Here is a 14,390-nt window from a genome sequence, read left to right as displayed (position 1 = left end):
CCCTTCTTTCCACTCTCCCAAACTTTCACATAAGCCCACGAGAACTGAGGCTATAATGGACCTCCACCTTCCAAGCACCTACTTTGTAGCCTTAAACAGATCTGGTGATTAATAAATGCATGCTGTAAATAATACCTTTCTTTCTATGTGTATTTCTTATGTGTCGGCCTTTCTCTTCAACTTGAATATAAGCTTCTCAAGGTCGAGGACTGTGCCTAATTCACTGTGGTGTCCTAAAGATCCAGAGGTTTATGAACTTCCAGACAAACAATGGATTAGGGCAGAGAACAAGCACACACTATGCGAAGTGGGGGGAGATATTCAGCAGCAATCTACAAAGGACTCGTGAGGCTTCCTATCCATGAGGCATCAGTCGTCTTCTACTGCACAGGAATCCATGCAGGAGAACCTGAGAATTCCTCTGACCTCCTAGGGCCCCATCCAACATAGAACAGAGGTATCTCCCGCTGTGCAGAGGTCATGAAGTAGAAGACTATGGAATTAGGAGGAAGGAAACCAAAGAGACAGAGACAGCCCTACCTTTTCTTTTTATGGACAACCAACATCTCCTACACGGCATCCCTGGGTTACAAGAACAGCCACGGAGCCCCAGGTGGCTACATGGGATCCTGCTCAGACCTCGCAAGTCCTTTTGTGTTTCTGAAGCAATAACATAAAAAGCCATGAAAGCTGGCTCAGCAGACGGTCACACATGCCCAGAAACCACCTGACCGAGTAACTGTAGGGGGCCAAGACATTCGCCTCTGGCGGAAGTGACTGTTGCTTTGTTTCCGGCATAGACTAATACCTGATCCTTCTAAGGACCAAAAAGGAAATATTAAAAACGAAAGCCCTTTGGCTACCGTCAACAAGTGTACACTAATATCAACAGAGGAAAATAATTTCCTTCCGGACTCCCACTGGGCCAGTCATGCCTAGAGAGAGGTGTGATCATCTAATCAAACAGAGCAAGAGCTGAACAGCTAGACTGTAGCTTCCAGATTTCTCAAGCATGGAGATGTCTTCAGTCTCTCAAAGTCCACCTCCTTTCACTTCCTGCTACCTAGAGCAAAATCAAATATGAAAAGTAATAACAGGACACAATGGCATTTCAACTTCAACCATTACCATTCAGCAAGTTTCCAAGACTGAGGACAAATTAGCGCCCATCCAATCCTGGGGACGGCGGAGCTGCTGGGTTGGGAGGAAGGACATACACTGAGCATATACTATGTAGTAGTCATGGTGCTGAGAACTGCACATCACACTGTCTGATTTTTCTTTATATTCAAGATGAGTCATTCAATTAAGAAGACAACAACTATAATATTCTACCACGTACGGGCCACACTTCCCAGTCCGCAAAACAGGTTGGCCTCTATCAACCCATCTGCTCTAAGCAAACCTGAGAGGCAGGCAGAGCAATGAGTATCATTCCTCATTCCCAGATCAGGGAAATGAACGCAGGGGCAATGTCATTTTCCTGGGGGTGCACATCTCATAACTGACAGACCTTCCAATACCCCATTCTGCTGCACGTACTGCCTTTTTATGCGCTTACAAACTTCTTAAGCCATACTGGTCCCGAAAGACTCATTCTGCCAGTCCCTTGTTTCGTCTTCATAAAGCCACGTAGCCAGCCTCATCTGCGCTAGATCTCCTAAAACCCTCCAACAGAGAATGGCCCGTGTGTGATGGGACGCCCGTGGAGAAAGGGACACTTACCACCTTTGGATTCATTCTCTCTATCCATGAAAATGCACTGTGCACCTACTATGTGATAGAGTTCTCACCAGACCCAAGACGCACTTGGGAACAAGAGATGCCATCCCTCTTCCCACCGGCTTTTATACTGTTAAAGGCCATCATCATGAGTGCCCTCTGCCCCCTCCAGTGGAGTCTCATTCCTGTAACAGTTCCTGGTTGGACATCATTTCCCGGCCTCACAGTGTTCCTGTGTAGACAGTCCAGCTGGCTAATGTCCCTTTCAGAAGATGAAGCAAGAACTACCATCTGACAACCTAAGGGAGCTCTGATAGGAGGGTAGGAAGAAAGTTCACGGTCACCGAACAGCCCTAGACCTCTCGCCACCCCCAAGCAGCACCCAGATATTCTCTGAGAGACCACTCTTCTCCACTGTGCAGCTCCCATGGGATTTGGGGGCGGGGGGAGGACCATCTCCAGACTCGGTACCAGAGGAGGGCCCAGTGCACATGCCAGTTAGCACAATCTCATCGTCTTGGCCTCCGTGACTGCGTGGGAACACGCAGTAACCCAGGGACGTGGGGACATGGCAAACAAGGCTCTCTCCCCACAACGGGCATAGGAGGCATAGGGCCCGGGATGCAGCACACAGCCATCTCATGGCCACAGGCCGAAACATCCAAGATGGAAGCCAACCCAGAGAAGGCAGAGCAAGGAGCACTCTAGGAAACAGAGCTTAGTCCTTTTCAAACTGGTCCCGAAGCCCATCTTACCTGGGACTTGCCGGTTTCCAGCGAGATCCCCCACCCACCAGGTTCTAGAGGGCGTACTCTATTTAACACGGTCCAAGACTCCACTGGCATTGCAGAACGGACAACACTTGTGAGTGTCTTCCAGCTTCCTCCTGTTTAGGTGCTCTCTCCCATTCTGCCATTACACACTGGGTGCTTTTGTCTGTTTTTAATCTAAGTAAAACTCTGCATATTAATCACAAGTAACTTTAAACACTGAAAAAAACTCGGGAAGTACAGCAGGCAACAAAGATTCACCGTTGATGCGTCGCGTGTATGCCTGGGTCAAAACATTCAAGACCATGTGTGAAATTTTAACAAGCCGAAGTATTTAAGGGGCAAAGGAGCGGATGCCAGCCTTTTATCGCATGCAGATCTATTGGCACAGAGAAGGCCAGTTGTTCTTTTGAGGCGCTGTGGATTAAGAAAAGGTGACAATATGTAACTATAGACTCAGTTACACTTTTAAATGAAGTTAGGTTGTCTCAATCACTATAGCATCTGCTCTGTTTTGGAACACTATACCGTAACCACAGCAAGGCATATTGCTCAGCATAAAGCCAGTGCTCAGGACACACAGGGACTGGTCCCTGAGACGGAGACTACAGATTTCAAGTTCTAAATGGACGCTTTTCCCAGAATTCTCCAGTAGTTTTCCTCAGATCTCTGCCCAGCCCAGGGGAGCCCACACCATTATTCTTTTCACCACTCCTATCTTCTAGAACATGATGTTCCGTCCTGCCCACTGAACTCAGAAGTGTTCCAAAACACAACGGAAAGCTTCTCTTACCTGTTTGCCCTTCCCCTTTCTGAGTGTGGAACAGGATTCCGACTCACATTCCTCTGGAGTTCTAGCGGGCCCTCTAACACAGAGGTTCACACCCTTTGCCTGAGCACATCTAGCGTCCCTTACCTCAAAGGGTTTTTGTGAAAAATAAAATGAGATCACAGAAGAAGCAGCAGCCTGCACAGGGGTAAACAAAAATCACTCACTAATCCGACTTTTCTTTCCCCGCAAATGCCCACAACATCGTCCATTGATATTTTCATTTTGGTCTTTCCATTTCAAGAATGCTTTCCTCCATGCGAAAGGAGGAAGGAAGCAATACAATCATTGGCAATCCGAAATCATCATTACTCCAAACGCTTCTTCCAATTTCTCTTCATGCCTCCATCCAAGAGCTGAGTCCTGCCTCTGCTTTGTCGCACATTTTATTAGCATTGTTCTATTTTGTCCATTGCCAATAAAAGCAACTCAAGATAAAAAGAAAGAACATATTTCTAGTTCTTATTTCATCCCAGCTATCCATGTCTGTGCTTTAAAAGGAAACCCTGGATTTTATAAACTCATTAAAACATGAACATTGATTATAAAAGAAGAATGTCTTCCCTTCTCCATAGGACTCACCAATTGAGGAGAAATGGCTTCCCTCCGATGAGTGTCCAGTAGAACAATGAGCAAAGTCCTCAGATGAGAAGCAGGTGACTGGGTTCTGTCTTCGGTTCTATTTCTGAGCCTCAATGTCCTCACCTGAGGGAAAAGGGAGACTGGGGTTGCTTACAAATCTCTAGGATCTTACCAGCTTTAGAACTTTCCAGTTTTATGAACTCACTGGCTAGCCATACTAGGAATGATGCCAGGCTTGAAGCCCCCAAAATGCGGTGGCTTCCCTCTATATCTGCTAAGCCCCCTAGTCGGCTCCAGGCATCTCTATGGGACTCATTCGCCTCAGTAACACTGAAGAGAGATTGTAGGCAACCCAGCCCTCCTGAGAAAACAGCCTCATCATAATCTCAGAAAGGAAAGAGATCAATAGTTTGATATTCACTTTTTTATTTAAAGTTTATTTTTTTATTTGAGAGAGAGAGGAGCAGAGAGGGAAGGAGGGAAAGAGAATCCAAGCAAGCTCCACATTGTCAGCATGGAGCCTGACGCTGGGCTAGAACCCATGAACCGTGAGATCACAACCTGAGCCGAAACCAAGAGTTGGATGCTTAACTGACTTAGCTGCCCAGGCGCCCCAGATATTCACACTGTAGCTGAGAAAAAAAAATAATAGCAAAATCTGAACAAATAAAAATAGAAGAAAATGTATGAGTTTGGACAAACATCAAACTACAGGACTCTGTGAACCCTCTGAACCTGAATTTCCTTGTCTGAAAAATGACAGCCAGTGAGTGAGCAGCAGAGAGCTGGACAATCTTGACACTCCCAGGTAAGTCCTCATGACAGGTTTTATTTCATGAAGACCTAGCACTATTTTGCTAAGGAGTATATGATACATGTTCCAACAGACAAATATTCCAAGGCAGTTGGCTGTTACAAAATATGTGCTTTGTATACGCAGGAGGAATCCACATACCAGAAAAGCCACTACTTGCGTTTTCATTGTTGACATTTTACACACTATTTAACCATCTATGAAAATGATTTGTGTATATCATCTCCTTCAGGCTTCAAATATTCACAGAAGCTCAAGTTAGGAGGGACCTTAAAAATGACCCACTTCAACTGTTTCAACTGACAGCAGGAGAAGCTGGGGGCAGAGTCGGGAGGTGGCCCCTCTAGGAAGCACAGTTAGAGGCAGACAGTCCAAGGTTCCAGTCCAGAGCTTGTGCCATGGACCCAATTTAAGCCACTTTGACAGAGGAGGATACCAAAACTCACTGGGCAGAGGGACTTGCCCTTTGTCACACAATCAGCATTGGGTCAAAACCAGGACTTCCACATCCAAGTCTCTAGAAGCTTGCTAGAACACCTGCTGCAGACGTTCTCAGTATAGCCCAACGGCAGAAAGAAATTAAGTCCGGAAAATGGCACATAATCTGGATAAGCCCAGCAAGGCAAGGAGTTTCCTGAGACCTAGGGGTCTTCCAAGACATTAGAATTATCGATGCCATTCCACTGAAATGAGAAAGGCATCATTTCAGACTTGCTGAGGAATGGAGCGCGCAGAGGCAAACTTCACCCATGGCCAGTGCAGACTCAGAGAAAACACGAGACAGATATCACCCCCACCCCCACCCCACCCAAGCCCCAGGAAACCGAAGCTTCTCCTTGCAGAGGGAGATATAAATCAGAACGGTTTCTACAACAGCAGCGGAGGGCACCAGACTTCCCAGATCTCCAAACTGAAAGGTGAGGCTCTCCACCCTGGCCCCCGGGGCAATCTCCCCCACTCTTGACAGCTTCCCCCTCCACACAAACGACAGTGGTCTCCTTTTCCATAGCCAACTTCTCTTTCAATAATTTTTTTCCTTCTTTTCCATAAAGAGAACTAGCAGCTCTGCTAAAGAACCACTGTGAAATGATTGAAGTTCCCATGCAAACAAACCATTAGCAGAGTTCAAATGCAATTTAAATTACCAGTTGTTAAAGTGCTCCTCAATTTCGTGGTAAGTTTCCAAGGAGAATTACATGCTATATACTATTTAATTGGTTGTTTTCTATTTTTTAACATCCATTTATCGCCCCCCCAACCCTGATATTTCAGAAGTGTCTATAAAAGCTTCTCTTTAAAAAATTATACATTGTTGAATAGATTAAATCTAAAGATTGAAAAGCATCAGAGAAACAGCTGCAGGATCTTGCAGCTCAGCAGAAATGGATGGTTCTGACACCACGAAACATGCAGGATTTTAAAATCTTCGCAGTCACCACGTAATGCCCTCAGCTCTTTACAGGTGAAGATGCTGAGGGCCCGACAGGGAGAGGAGGGCTTGGTACAGAGTCCCCTGCATGGTCAGTGACAGACTCAGGATGACAGCCATGACTCCTGATTCCTTGTGCTGCCTCTTCTCACCACCTCACATATGTAGGACGTGATGGGCAATACTCAATGAATTGTACTTTCCACCTGTTAATTTTTTAAAAGGAAAGATGAAGTCCCTTCAAACACACCCCTGACCTCCAAACTGGAGATGGGCAATGGCAGATCCCCTCTCCAAAAGGGAGAACAGGGAAAGGCTGATGAATGAGTGGTCAAAGGAGCTCGAAATGAGCAGACTCTTGGCAGGAAAAGGAAAGACACTCTTCCAGATTAATTAAACAAGTTATGGGACATCAACACGACCGATCTGCACTGCCGTACCTGGCCTGGGAAGGGGGGCTGCTCCTGCCATGAGAGGGTAAAGGATCCACCAAACAAAGGCAGGTCCCACCACGTCTGCAAAGGGAAAGGATTTTTAGAAGCCACCATGAGTACAAGATGAAGCAGAATGCTTTGATAGAGGATTTGTGTCAATTACCTAACCTCCCTGAGCTCAAGTTTCCCTGTCTGCAAAACAGGGCTAATACCACCTATTCATCAGGGTCTATGCAATCATGCCCTGGGATTCCAATCCCAGCATGGACGGCACAGAGCCCACATGCATCATGCATTAATGGTCAGCCCCCTGTCTTCTAAGGTTTCTATAATTTCTCAAAGCTTAAGATTCTGTGGTTCTAATTTCTTTTGGACTATAATGGGGTCTTACAAGCTATGTATGTTCCCTAAGAGTGTTAGATGCTCTATGTAAATTCATTTGTCATTCAAAAAAATAAAATAAGAGGGGCGCCTGGGTGGCTCAGTTAGTTAAGGGTCCGACTTCGGCTTAGGTCATGATCTCACGATTCATGGGTTCGAGCCCCGCATCGGGCTCTGTGCTAACAGCTAGCTCAGAGCCTGGAGCCTGTTTCAGATTCCATGTCTCCCTCTCTCTCTGACCCTCCCCTGCTCATGCTGTCTCTCTCTCAAAAATAAATAAAACATTGAAAAAAATAAGGTAAAATAAAATAAAACAAGTGTGTATGAAAACATACATACCCAAGTAATTTCCTTCAAAAGCAAACTTTTTGGAAGTGCTATTTTAAAATGGCCTCTGACACGGGTGGCTCAGTCGGTTAAGCGCCCAACTCTTGATTTTGGCTCAGGTCATGAGCTCACAAACACGAGATGGAGCCCACATCGGGCCCCATGCTGAGTGTGAGGCTTGCTTAGGATTCTCTCCCCCCTTCCCTCTGCCCTTCCCCGGCTCACCGTGCGCACATGTGTTCTCTGCTCTCTCTCAAAATAAACAAACATGTAATAAATAAATATCCTCCAATAAAACCTAAAATACAGAGAACAAACTTGATAGTTGTCAGAGGGGAGGGGGTGCGGCAATGGGCAAAATGGGTAAAAGAGGGTAGGAATGCAGGCTTCCAGTGATGGAATGAATAAGGCACAGAATAAAAGGCAGAGCATAGGGAATATAGTTAATGATACTATAACAGCGACGTAAGATGGCTGATGGCAGCTACACTTACGGTGAGCACAGTACAACATATAAAGATGCTGAACCACTACAATGCATACCTGAATCTAATGTAACATTGTGTGTCGACTATAACCAAATAAGAAAAATTTTAATTTCACAAAAGCCCTTCAAGTCCAATTTACGAATCAAAAACTAATAAAAGTCCCCATTTAATGTCCAAAACCTCATTTAAGCTTCCCACCAACCTATAAGGAGAATTTTCCAATCGCCCACTGAGGAAAGTGAGGGTCAGAGAGGTCAGGCAATGGCCCAAAGTTCTGGGGCTGATAATGGTAAAGCCAAGACTTGAACCCAAGTCTTCCAAATCAAGCCCCACAACCCTGGTCTTCCTACTTAGCAGTTACAACTGTACCACGGACCGCTATTCGGCTAGAGGCAGAAATATCCTTAAAAAAATCCCTCCAGTATTTTCACCATTTAAGGAACTCGGGAACACAAAACAAAGCTTGAACTTTCAGAATCAAATATGTTCACGTTAGAAGCAGAATCCTCCCTATGTGCTTAAGTGAAGGAAGCAGCTCAGAGCCCTGGCACGAAGCAGACCTCGCTGGGTATGTGGGAAGCAGGCCCTGAGAAAGGTTAGCAGTGAGCTGATAGCAGGCCAGTTCACAAAGAGAACTCCGACGGCTGGGCACATGATCAAACGAGCCGTGGGTAACGCAAGCATGAGCTTCTGAACACCCCTCTGGCGCAACTGTTAGCTGACACGGTGTCCTGCGCCCTGCATTCGCAGGTGCTCAACACAGACATTTGCACACCTCCTGTGTGCAGCCCCCACAGTTGTAGGTGCTGAGTCGGGCCGGCCCGGTGCTCTCCAAGAGCTCACAGGCTCTGCGGGGACAATGAAAAGTGTGCAGAGCACACGGGCACGCAACGCTGCTCTGAGGGCCTAGAAGGGCTCTGCGGATGACTTCTGAACCGAGCCTGAACACCCAAGAGGATGTCCATGTATGAGGAGGAAGAAAATAGGCCCTGGGAACACGATGTACTGAGCGCCTTAAGGAGGAGTTCAGGCTGTTCTTCGGGAAAGTGACTAATCTGCTGAGGCCAGGGGCAGGGCACATGGAGAGATGCGGTGGGAGACGAGGCTGGAAAGGAATGTTGCGGCCACGACATGAAGGACCTTGTGTGCCAGGCTAAAGCACTTGGATCTTGACACACATAGGTACTGCATTCTGGGAAATGATGCAGGAGAAAGTTAACTAGCAGAGCTACCCCTTTAAGAACTAAATGCCCTTCCACTTGGCCTCCAAGCACAGGGAGGGCAGGAGGTTCTGAAGGACAGCTTCACCCTCTGATTAGACCCCTTCTCCACGGCCCCACCCACAGAGCAGTCAGAGGAGTGGATGGCTCTCAGAGGTGCCCCAAACCCACCCCTCTGTGCACCTTTTCCTCCAGTCTGGTACTCCCCACCGTGAAAGACCCAGAAAAGAAACCAAGTCTCATGTTCCAAGCAGGATTTCCACTCTGCCTTCAGCGAAATGCCAGCACTACCCAACTTGATGAATCAGAACACAGGCCGAACACAGGCTCCAGCCTCCTTCCTGTTACTAGGCAGAAGCTAGAGGCCTGTCCACACACACACAGTGTGTGCCCAAAGCTCCCTTTCACGGAGCTCTTCCTTCCAGGCCTGGTACCATGTGACCGGGGCCTCCAACTAGTAATGAGCCTGCACTGACGTCACCAGTTAGGTCACATGGAACCTTTCCCTTAAAGGAGCCTTTACGGCAGGTCCCATTTGTTAAAGGCACAGGCAAGCGGTTTTCCCTTCCTGGCCTAAAAGGAGCTCCCAGTCTAGAAGGAGAGACCAGACGTACACAAAGAAGGAGATGCTGAGTACCACAGAAGCAGCACGGGTAGCAATACAAACCCTCACAAACAACCTTGTGATCCGATGCGATTCTTTATACCCATTTGGCGGATATGGAAACTCAGGCTCAAGCAGGCTAACCGACCTGGCGGATCCCACAGCTAGAAGCGTCACAGCCACGATCTGAATGCTCAGAGCCACCACAGAGCCGCACACTCTGTTGCCCCACAGCCCGTTGTGAGGCGAGTAGGCAGAAGAGAGAACAGAGAGGTGCTTTCTAGTGTGGGGCAGTGTGAACAGGGGAGAGGAGAGGGTGATCACAGGTCGCCCCAGTCAGAAGGTGGCCATCTGTGCAGATGCGTGTAAGAAGACCAGGAGGTCCCTGGATGAAGACGGAGGAGGGCCCCTCTGGCTAAGGGAATGGCATGAGCTAAAGCATGGAGGCGAGGAAAGACAGGCTATGTTTGGAAAATAGCAGGGAGCAGGCTGTCTCAGGGATGAGCGAGCCAAAGCCTCACGGTGTACAGGCACTGCTGTCTGACGATGATGGGCCGGGGACCAGGGGAAGGAGTTCTTGGATGGTTCCGGCTCTGCTTGGGGTTCTGTGCTTTGGTGCTAAGGCCACGACGCATTCGCCTTCCAGGATCTGGGCCGGGGTCAAGAATAACGGGCCTTCGGGTCCCTTCTGATCAATACACAGAGGAACACCGGTCCCTCTGGAGGTCAGAACTTCTCCACCACATCTAGTAGACGTTGCCCTTCTTGAGAAGAATCCCTACAGCTCAGTAAATGACTCCCAGGCCCTAACCGGGGCACAAGCACCCCATCTGGTGAACGGAGTGCGGGGATAAGCACCCCCCCTTGGAGAACAACTTACACTTGATTCTTGGGATTCTCCAAGATTTAACAATGGAACCCTAATCAAGCCCCTTCCTTTTAGAGAAGTTTAAGTTTCTTCATTTGTAAAATGGAAGCCATCCTACTCATAGACTAGGTTCTTGTGAGAATTAACAACTAATGTGTGAGATTAAATAGAAGGATATGTGTTTCTACATGCAGGCTGACGTGTTTAGAATAGGTACTCCCCCTGAAAGCCACCATGATGACAGAGGTGGTATAAAAACGGCACAATCCTCCCGGTAAAGTATCTAAATCGGGAGCCATCAACAATTCCCCCACTCCCCGCCCCCCGTTGAAAATTGATCTGTATTCCCCCAGGCAAGTCATTACATCCTTTTGTGCCAAATTGTTTTCATTTTTTAAATGACCCAGTAATCCCACTTTGGGCAATATACATAAGGGAATAATCCAAAAGGAAAAAAGAAGGCAATTTGTTCAGAGATGTTATTCATAGTGCTATTTCTAGCTCTTTACATATCCCTCTATTATACCACTTCTCTCACTGTGCTGTAATTATCTACTCCCCTTCCATACGCCTCCAAATTATCTTTGAATCAGTCCCCGGCACCTAGCATAATGCCTGGCATACAGTAAGAACTCAATAAATGTTTGTGGACTAAATGAATGGATAATATGAAAGAGATTTTAAAAGAAATTCAAATGAGCAAAAACAAAACATTGCTTTTAAGAGATAATGTTAGCGTTTAAGAAAAAAAAAACGGTAATACAGACTGCAAACTATTTGAAGAGGAGCATGCCCAAAAGTGAACTTCAGGTGATTTAGAATGTGGTCTCCAAGCATCTTGAGGCTCATGTCCAGCACAGTATAGGACTGCCATGAGACACCCAGGGCTGTGATGTCCCATGTGGAGTCACTGTGGCCTGGTGCAGAAAACGGGCTCGGTCAGGAATCTTAGCTTCCCAGCCTTACTCAGACACCACCTCACACTGACCAAATCATCTCACTTCTCTGAGGCCAGTTCCTCCATGCCACTCAAGAATGGGGGATTTACAGAAAAGCCCATCCCATGTCAAGGAATTACAGAGGGGGAAAGCAAGGGTCAGCAAGCGTGAAATCAAATGGAGACGAAAGAAGTCTGGGAGGTGCACTTGGACCAGGGTCCTAAAGCCAAGGTGAGGCCTTGAAGCCCCAGCTCTTCGGGTTTCCCCCTCAGCCTTTCCATCCCTATCTTACGGGTGGTTGAAGGCTCCCAGCAGGGATCTGCACGAGACAAGAATCTCTCCAAAAGCAGACGACGCATCAAGGAAAAACAATATGTTAAAAATGGCCCACAAAGTCAACATCACTCTGAATGTTCCGTATTCTCGGTGGGAAAGAATGCTTTATACAAATACCCAGGGAGAGCAAAGGAAGCGGCATGTTCTGCAGGGCTTATTTTGGGGCCTTCCAACAGCTCTCAGCCAGGAAGTCAGAGGCAGGAAGCCACTGCCCTCTGTTCCTTGGCCAGAAGTTCAAGGTTAGAAACCAAAGTAGGGAGTACACAGCCTCCTTAGTCTGAATCAGCTGCAAGTCTATGCACCGCCCCCCCACCCCCACTGCACATTTTCACCTCCATCAGGGTCTCCCAGATTCCTGCCCATTGACCCGGACACTACTCCGAAGGAAACTGCACTTGACATCCCATAGACGATCCTTCCAAAATGTATCGTGAACCAAGTCGCTTCTCTCTGGCCCCACTTCCACCATCCTAATCAAAGTTACCACCACCTCTCACCTACTGACAGCAAGAGCCTCCTGCCCTTCCCCACTCCTTGCAATCCACTCCCCTGACAGCAGGCAGAATGATGCTTGCCAAACACTCAGATGCTTCCCATCAACCCTAGACTCGGGACGAGCCCTTCTCTAGCTTACTTACACTCAGCAGCCCTTTCCCTGCCCCCCTGGCATGCTGCTTCCTCGGCCGCCCACTATCTCCTAGCATCCTGGGCTCCTTCTATTCCTCAAACACCAACTCATTCCTGTTCCATGGCCTTGGCATTGACAGCGCCCTCTGCACGGCTCTCTCCCTCCTGACTTTTGCATGGCTGGCTCCTTGTCATTCAGATCTCAGCTGAAACATTGCCTCCCAGATCCCTTCCTCCATTCACTCACCGTCTCAGTGCCCTGTGTGAATCCTCCTAAGTGTTACTTATCATTCCCTCTGTTTACAAGTTCATTTATTATCTGCCTCCTCCACACACCCCGAACTAGAATGTAAGCTCGAAGGAATCATTGTTCCGTGTGTCTTTTCCTTCACTCTAAACCCAGGGCTGGATCAGAGCCCAGAACGGTATGAAGCACATAAGTGGGAATCCAATAAACATTTAATAAAATTAGATGAACACATACCACCAGTGAAAGAAACCTTAGAGACTGCTAAGGGCAAGTCGCCTAGCACTGTGGCTGATGTCCGGGGCCCTCGAGTCAGCTGAGGATCACTAATGCTTGCCACGCAGGGGCGGTAGGAGTTTAACCAAGTCTTCCCACTTCTCTAGACCTCACTTTCCCCAGCACTTGCCTATAGGAGTGCTGGGAGACTAGAAAGAGATCAGTCACTTGGAACACCTCGTATGGGCTCAGCACAGACCGAATGCTCCCTGTTGTCAATGGTGGTCCCATCTTACAGGTGGGAAAACTGAGGTCAGAAAGAAGCATCATCACCCAGGTTAAACATTGACTTAGCAACAGAGAGCCAGGTTCAGAAAACCACAGCTGCAGTCTCTGTCCACTACTCTGCAGACAAGCTATTCCTTAGCTATCTTAATAACAAAAATACCTGATAGCACGTCACTGATTTATGTACGCTGCCTTGTTTCCATAACAGATCTGATCTGAAGCACCTAACAAAGACGCACGTAGTTTGTGATATTTTTACGGTGAGAAAACTGGGGAGGGAGATGGAAAATAAAGTGAAGGAAAGGGACCAGGATTACAAAAACAAAGAGGCTTGGGGCACCTGGGTGGCTCAGTTGGTTAAGCATCTGACCTCGGCTCAGGTCATAATTTCACGGTTCATGGGTTCAAGCCCCACATCGGGCTGTATGATGGCAGCTCAGAGCCTGGAGCCTGCTTCAGATTCAGCATCTCCCTCTCTCTCCACTCCTCCCCTGATCACACTCTGTCTGTCTGTCTCTCTCTCTCTCTCAAAAATAAACATTTAAGAGTTTTTTTTTTAAAAAAGAAGTCATATGTCTCCTATCGTTTGCCAAAGGTGGGCTTCCCATTTGGTTCTAAGCTTCCCAGAGATCGATAGAAAATGGAAGGAAGTACCCACATACAGCCCATTGGGACACTTGGTTACCAAAATGGCATAGCAAGGTGTGACGAGGTATCACTACCCAGTTGAGAATCATCCTCGTTTGTCACACTCTTGGCAACTAAAATAAAATATCCCCTTACTCCTGACCACATGCACCCTGAGGTCCCATGACCTGGGTTCAGATCCCAGTTCCACTGCTGATGGCCTTTGGACAACTTGACCCCTCAAAGCCTCGGGTTCTTCCTCTGTAAAAAGAAGGTAAAAACAGTACCTAAGTGGGTCAACAAAATGCGGTGCGTATGTATGCAATTGTGACATGTGCCACAACACGGATGAACCTTGCAAGACATCACGCTAGGTGACACAGGGCAGTCACAACAGAATCGATGCTGTAGGATCCCACTTACTTGTGAGGTGCCTGGAAAGTCATGGAGACAGAAGGCAGAAATTGTCAGGGCCAAGCGGAAGGGGGATGGGAAGTTAGTGTCTAATAGGTCCAGAGGCCCAGTTTTGCAGAATGAAAGGAGCTCTGAAGAAGGGTTGCAGGACAGGTGACTGCACTTAACACCACGGAGCTAGACGCTTAAAATGGTTCGACGGTAAATGTGCGCTTTACCAAAATTAAAA

General features: G+C 47.5%; 1 protein-coding gene across 6 annotated transcripts in view; it reads right to left on the bottom strand.

Moving 5' to 3' along the window:
- LOC120233110 (LIM domain containing preferred translocation partner in lipoma) overlaps positions 1-14,390 on the bottom strand; it is a 673,125-nt gene that overhangs the window by 601,360 nt on the left and 57,375 nt on the right. For all 6 annotated transcript variants that reach the window (XM_039234226.1, XM_039234221.1, XM_039234228.1 and 3 more), the window contains exon 2: positions 3,904-4,026. The gene's annotated coding sequence lies outside the window, so the exon portion shown is untranslated. The remainder of the gene's footprint in view (positions 1-3,903; positions 4,027-14,390) is intronic.

This window comes from Hyaena hyaena, unplaced genomic scaffold (assembly GCF_003009895.1).
Source record: "Hyaena hyaena isolate Hyena2069 unplaced genomic scaffold, ASM300989v1 scaffold_84, whole genome shotgun sequence".
Classification (NCBI taxonomy): domain Eukaryota; kingdom Metazoa; phylum Chordata; class Mammalia; order Carnivora; family Hyaenidae; genus Hyaena; species Hyaena hyaena.
The sequence above is the reverse complement of the archived record's forward strand: the minus strand, read 5'-3'. Positions and strand labels throughout refer to the sequence as shown.